Source organism: Colossoma macropomum, unplaced genomic scaffold (genome assembly GCF_904425465.1).
Source record: "Colossoma macropomum unplaced genomic scaffold, Colossoma_macropomum, whole genome shotgun sequence".
Taxonomy (NCBI): Eukaryota; Metazoa; Chordata; class Actinopteri; order Characiformes; family Serrasalmidae; genus Colossoma; species Colossoma macropomum.
This window is the reverse complement of record NW_023494798.1, coordinates 9,317,729-9,325,292: the sequence shown is the minus strand read 5'-3', so window position 1 is coordinate 9,325,292 and position 7,564 is coordinate 9,317,729.

The window sequence follows — 7,564 nt, the reverse complement described above, 5'->3', positions numbered from 1 at the left end:
TGATGGCGTAGCTGGTGGTTTAGTCTCTGCTGTATCCCTTTATCACAGGCTCTGGCGCTGCTGGCTAAAATTAAGCGGAATCAAAGCAGCAGCGGAAGGAGTCGAAGCCAGAAAACTGCTCCCAAACTGTCCTCTCCTCCCCTTCTGGCCCTTTCTGTAACCTATGTGAAACACACATCTGAGCGGTGAGTCAAAGTAGGCGAGGGCTTGTTAAGAAAAATATTCAAATGGGTCCCAGCGCTGGGACCAGGAACCCCTCCGCTTCAATGTGTGGGCTCACAGGAATTGAATGCTTCTATTTGAGGCTTGTGGCCAGCTCTCTGATGCCAAACACTTTGTGAGGAATTCCTGACAGAAATGGTTATGCATTAGAGCACATCATTTAATGTTCTTCACCTTCCCGAAAAGAATTTTTCAAAGGGGGAAACTATTTTCTCCCTCAGGATGTTCTTGCACAGCACCAAGAATGTGAGATTTGTCTGGGCGCTTCCTACCATTTGAAATGTTCTTTGCCCAGGAATTCTCTTTGTGAGCCAGTTTCCATGAACCATGATGCAAAACTCATGTATACTGGTAATGTCAGTGGTATGTGCGGTTAAGTTTTGTTGAGTCTTCATGCCTGTTGGGCCTTATAAGTAATAGACACAGCATGTCTTTCATTTTGGAGTGACAGTGTTATTACTGACAAATATGAGTTACTAAATACCTGTTCGGGGTTGAGTGCATAAAAGCCTGACTTTGACCTCACACTACATATTTTACATCAGGCATCTAAAGCTCTGGTCCTGGAGGGCCCAGAGCACAGTTTGGTGTCCCTATTAAAATCTTCAGAGAAGGCCTAATGATTTCTGGGAACTGAAAGAATATATCTTTATATTTTTGGGTAATTTTTTATACAACAGAATCAGACTTTTATTCAACAGAATCATGCTTGTATTGAAATTCAGTATAACAGTCTTACTCTTGTGTCATTATTAAGTTTAGGATGGAAACAAAAGGGTTAAATTCTTGGAAAATTGGCCAATCAGGAATTGTTTTTGTCTAAGGAATTTAGCTAAATGTAGCTAAGTGAGCTCTGTTGGTTAGGACTTCTAGAGAAGATCTGAAGTCCCAGTGCCTCAGATTAACCATCAGCATCATTGTCAGCATCAGCAAGTGACAGGAAAATCAACCAATCACGTTTTGAGTTCTAATAGGTCCAATTTTGTGAGAAAACACTTCACTCTAGGCTATGGGTGGGGGAGGGGGGATCGATTCTTAGATGCATCGCGATGCAGACGCGAACGATTCTGAATCGATTCACAAATGTAAAAAAAATCGATTTTCCAAATATTTAATTTATAACGTAATGTTGACGGAACGCAAAAAGTGGAACTTGGAAGTGCGGAAGTGCAGCGCCTGGACAGTCTGTGGCGGCACATAACAAAAACACAACGGGATGAGTGAGAAATCCGACCGGCTCCCTCTGCATTAAAAGCCAGGTTAGATCAGGAGTCACAGCACAAATGATAAGAAGAGCCATTTTGTCCCAATATTTAATGTCCAGTATGTCTCAGTATGTGATAATGTCCTAGTATAGGTTAGAAAATAGAACAGCTTATTGTAAAATGTCTCTCAACATTCGACTGTTTTATTAGGCTGAGGTCAGCTCCTTCATCAGCTTCTTGTTCGAATTTTCAGAATGTAAATGCAGCACCATTTAAGGTGGAACGGGACAATTCGAAAGAGAAGCTGACTTCATCTTCGCAACTTTTTAGTGTTTGACAGTCTCTCGTCGCAGATTTAATGTACCAGGAAACTACAAATATATACTATCCTATAAAGTCCATTCGTCTCCAAATGTTCGTCTTAAATCTCTCTCATTGCCTTTTCGTAGCTACTAGCTCAGCAACCCTGCATTGCTAGGTGACCTACAGTCTGCAGACCAGGGGAAGAGGGACCTGGACAGCAGCCATACTATATGCAAGTTGTGTCACATTAAACTAAAATATTTTGGAAACGATAAACATGAGAAACCATATTACACGTTTCCACCCATTTTCCTGCCAGTTGTACTTACTGCCAACCAGAGGACCATCAAGCAAGTGATGTCAAAGCTTTCACCCAACTCGAATTACACGAATTACAAACCCTGTCGCAACTTTTATTGCCAAGGATTTGCGTCCGTTTTCAGTCGTTGAGAACCAGGGCTTTCGCGCTATGTTGGACCCTTTGGAGCCGAGATACAGCGTCCAGTCTCGAAGATATTTTACTGACACAGCGACCCCCCCCACTCTCTACAACGAGACCAAAACCGAACATGTGCTGCGTGGACATTCATTGCCACAAAATCTTATGTAACTGCATTTTATCATAGATGAGTGGCAGCAGCGTCTGATGTGCTCCGAACAAGAGCAGTGAATGGAAGCCTTCCAGTTCACTTACCACATTACTTCCATTTGATTTTCTAATAAAAGATATTGGAAGTAAATTAATTATGGATCATTACAGATACTTTACTTTAAAAATACCAAGTTGTCACACAGTGAGAAAAAAGAAATCCTGTATAAAAAAAAAAAGATGCAGAAAAGGCCTTCTGGAAGTCCTAGATACATCACTGACTGAGTGTTAGCTTAGTTCTAACAACAGACGTTAGCAATATTGTTGAGGGTTTTTTTTTACTAATGTTTTGACCAGGTTTTGACATTTATGGCCCATGTTGAAGGCCCAGCTCTAATAGTCACGGTTCGCCACTGAACAGCCTGTCACAGAAAATGCAACAACATCATCAAGCATTTTCCCAGAATAGCAATTGTTTTGTCACTACCGCCACTAAACCACTGAGATTTTCAGGAACCCTGTCACTGTCTCAGTCCCTGTTGAAATTACAGATGGCATTAACCCATTGCCCACTAACAGTAAGTGCTGAATCAGATATTGAAGGAAAAATAGAGCTCTTTTTCTATTTGAATGCTGTCAGTGCAAATCAAATCACATTGATTGTCGCATAACATTTATACAGGTGCAAAGGTGAGTGAAAATCTTAGGTGCATAGCCCCCTTGTAGTACTTAAATACAAAAATAAAAAGTATATAAAAATTATACACATTAGACTATACACCAATCAGGCATAACATTCTGACCACCTCCTTGTTTCTACACTCATTGTCCATTTTATCAGCTCCACTTACTATATAGGTGCACTTTGTAGTTCTACAGTTACAGACTGTAGTCCATCTGTTTCTCTGATACTTTGTTAGCCCCCTTTTACCCTGTTCTTCAGTGGTCAGGACCCCCATGGACCCTCACAGAGTAGGTACTATTTGGGTGGTGGATCATTCTCAGCACTGCAGTAACACTGACGTGGTGGTGGTGTGTTAGTGTGTGTTGTGCTGGTCTGAGTGGATCAGACACAGCAGTGCTGCTGGAGTTTTTAAGCACTTCAGTGTCACTGCTGGACTGAGAATAGTCCACCAACCAAAAATATCCAGCCAACAGCGTCCTGTGGGCAGCGTCCTGTGACCACTGATGAAGGACTAGAGGATGACCAACACAAACTGTGCAGCAGCAGATGAGCTATCGTCTCTGACTTTACATCTACAAGGTGGACTGATGAGGTAGGAGTGTCTAATAGAGTGGACAGTGAGTGGACACAGTGTTGAAAAACTCCAGCAGCACTGCTGTGTCTGATCCACTCGTACCAACACAACACACACTAATACACTGCAGTGCTGAGAATGATCCACCACCCAAATAGTACCTGCTCTGTGAGGGTCCATGGGGGTCCCTACTATTATTGAGTGAGCTCTGAGTTCAGCCAATTATTGAACGTATTAATTTTACAATTATTACAGTCAAACTTGTAAAAAACAAACAACAACAAAAATCTGTGGATGTTGCAGACCCTCATCGGTAAGCATCTCACCAGATAAAAGTGGTCCATCTTGAAAAGAAGAGCAAGGGCCCTCCCTATTCCCCCAGCATTCAGCATGATGCTAGCCAACACAGGTGTCTGTTGGTTGGCAGTTGGCAACAAAAGTGGCCTAAATCCGATGTTTTTCTTCATATGTGACACAGATGTGTGTCTGTGTTTCAGTGTGAACAGATAAACAGACTCAATCTGACATTTTCAATTCCGATTTGAGACCCTTTCATATGTGGTACTGGAATACGATCCGTATTCAATATGTGGCAATGCGGCATTCAGATCGGAATAAATGCGACTTCTAAAATCAAAGTTTTTCTGTAGTTTTATATGTTCTGAGTTGTACGCTGGCTTGGTTTTAGCCACAAAGAACACTAGGATGCAATAGGATGGGACTAAACTCACAAAGAAACAATGGGAAAATGACATTAACCCACCTCCTCATGTAAAAATAACCCCATCCAAATAGGGCTTGTGATATGTAATGCTATTTATCTGGCCAGTACGCACTTACTTGTTTTAAAAACATTAGAATAAACAATCAAGCAATAAATCATGATTTGATGTGGAGGAAGTCCAATATTTATAGTTACCATCTTTCATTACATTTTGAGTTTAACAAATTGCTCAACCTTAAACTCCACCTGGGAGCACAGCTATTGGCTCATGAGCTGCTGATTGCTTTTTTTTAATTGACTCCCTGTCAAAATATCCACATGAATTAGAGCAGGCTTTATGTTAATGATATGTAAATGAGGAGCTGTTAAATCTGTTAAATCTGTTTTCTTTTTGCACAACTTTGCAGTGTCAGTGTCTCGTTCCCTAAATCTGAACCTGGTACGATCAACCTCATCATCATCATCGTCATTGCTATTATTTATATAGCGCCTTTCCCATGCTCAAGGACGGTTTCCCATCAGAAAATAATAAAATATATAAATCAACAATACGTCACACAGACACACACACCTCCACAGTTCCCACAGCTAGCGGAGGGGATTTCACTGACAACGGTAGTCACTTAGAGTCACTCAACTAGCCGCAGGGAAAAGTCTCACACCGCAACTATGATGCATCACACAGGAGGCCGGCCTGGGAAGCTTTGAAAGCCGAAAATGGGTACCTTTCCTGCTGCTGAACACCACCACTAGCGTTGCTCAGGCAGCCAGTCCAAGAGGCCTCGTGGCTGCGGTGTAGCACTGCTGATGCAGCCAAACACTTCTGGTCCAGGCAGCCCCACAGCTGCAGTGCGGCATCAACCAAGCAGCCAGCCCAAACTGCGATGTCACATCAATCAGGTCCCCAGTCCAGAGAACCACGTAGCCATGATACAGCATCACTCAGCTTGCTCATTAACACTGACCATAAATAGCAGAAACCACCAGCATATTAAAAATATTTTGGTTATTATTATTCCACAGCAAGTTTCCAAGTTTTTATCAAAATATTTATTTTTTTGCTTAATGCTTTATGTGTATTTTTTCCTACTGCAGTGTTTGAAACTGATTGGTTAAATTGTGCTACCTGATTCCTGAGACAGTGTTTCGTCATAGTTTTCAGATAATGTTTTAATGTTTTGTTCAGATGTTGCTTAAAGGTCTCAGTTTTCTTTTCTTTCCTTTTTGTTTAAATACCCACCTGGGCTAAGTACCGTACCGGTCACCCCTCTACAAAGGTGGGACAAAGGGCTGCTGTTCGCCACAGCCTTAAGTAGAGGAGTCCACAGGTGTGCCAGGTTGGGAGTTCCCTGAACTTGTGGTGCCAGGCTGGGCCCTTACACCAGCACACATCAATAATGGCTGTGCTTTACTTTTCATTAAGTGGAAAACAAAGTAAAATTTAAAATATGTAACAAAAAAGCGGCTTTTAAAAACATTCAGTGCTGAAACATCTCACCCAAAGCAGAATAAGAGGAAACACTGCAGTTCAGCTTTACAATTAAACTGACACTGTGTGTCTGAGGAACAGCTGAGGTGGTAACACGTAAACTTAGTATGCTTTTATTTTGACAATGTTAATGTTAAATTTTGGAATTGAGAAAAAAAAAACAACTATTGTGTAGAACTAACTCCAATCCAGCTCACCAGTAAGAGGCAGATCATTCAGACACCAAACAGATCATTCAGACACCAAACAGATCATTCAGACACCAAACCTGATGCTTTTCTGTAGCATCACCAGTTTTTTTCCCCAAAAGTAGTTATATTAGCAATATTATCTATCACTTCATTTTCAAAACAACCTTATTTAACAACTGTTTAAATAAATATAAACAAATCAAGATGATTTCAAGTGATAAAATAAATACAAACAAACAAATAATCTCTCCATGCTAGATTTGACTTTATGCGTCACTGAGCGAGTGGCATGCTAATAAGTAGTTTCACCGAATGCATTTCAATTAGAGCTGCTCTCAGGCCGGGAATGTGATGCAGACCGGAGTCCAGGACATTATAAAATAAAAGACATTGTTTTCTGTTGGCAGAAATAGCACCTTTTTTTTCACACGGACATATAATTATCACATATTTTAATCCCCAGAGCAGGAGGAATAGCGTCAGGGTGGGCTATGGCCAAAACAACAAACAAAAGAACTGACCACCCACAAAGCTTCCTTCCTTCAGTCAAAACAAAATGAAAAATGAAGAACAATCAACTTCCTTAACTTCCTCGATGTAAAATGAAAGGGGTCAAAATAAATGGCACCCACCCCCACCTCCTGTCATTCAATATTCACATAAATACAAATTCTCATGTGTTCAGACACAGTTGGCTAAAATGAAATGAACCTTTTAGTCAACTGTGTCTGAACACTTGCCTGGGGCAGTGGGTAGCCCTGTCCACGGCGCCCAGGGAGCAGTTGGGGGTTAGGTGCCTTGCTCAAGGACACTTCAGTCACATACTGTCAGCTGATGGGATTGAACCAGCAACCTTCCGGTCACAAGGCTGGTTCCCTAACCTCCAGCCCACGACTGCCCTGTAAATACGAAGCTATGATAGATCTACAAGATTGAAACATTTAAGTAATTACAAACAGTTTAACAGAGTAATATGTATCTAAAAGACAGGGGTTCACACTAAGAGCTACAAGGATATTAATCTGACAAAGAATAAAAAGCAGTATGTTTATGCTGAATATCTAAAGTATGACCCTGAACCAACAGAGCCCTCCCACAGGCAGGCTTTGGTTTGAGTTAAACAAGCAGTTAAAAAAATACCAAAGAGTTGTGGTCAGTGTAAACAACTAGTGTACTCCATTCTGGAGGCAGCTGCCCAACTAGTCACTGAACCTGCAGCAGCAGTTTGGGAATTTGTATATGAAGAAAAGGCCGCTTTAAGGAGTCATATGTGTTGTCATATAGCTATACTTGACTCGGCGCCCCAGATAAATACAGAAAATCGTACTAATTTGTAATCATTCACTGTCCTCATCCACCTTAATGAACCTGCTTTATTTCTAACACATAAAGGATAAAAACTACGTAGAATTTTGTACAAAATGCACTCAGAAACAAAAGGATAGCACGCAGTCTGTTAAGCGGGTAATATGCATTTTATTGTATGCATTCTCATCTGATTTATTAGCTCCTACTCTGAAATTTAACTGTCATCATTCACCTAACAATGATGTGACTGAGATAAACACAGCAATACAAGACA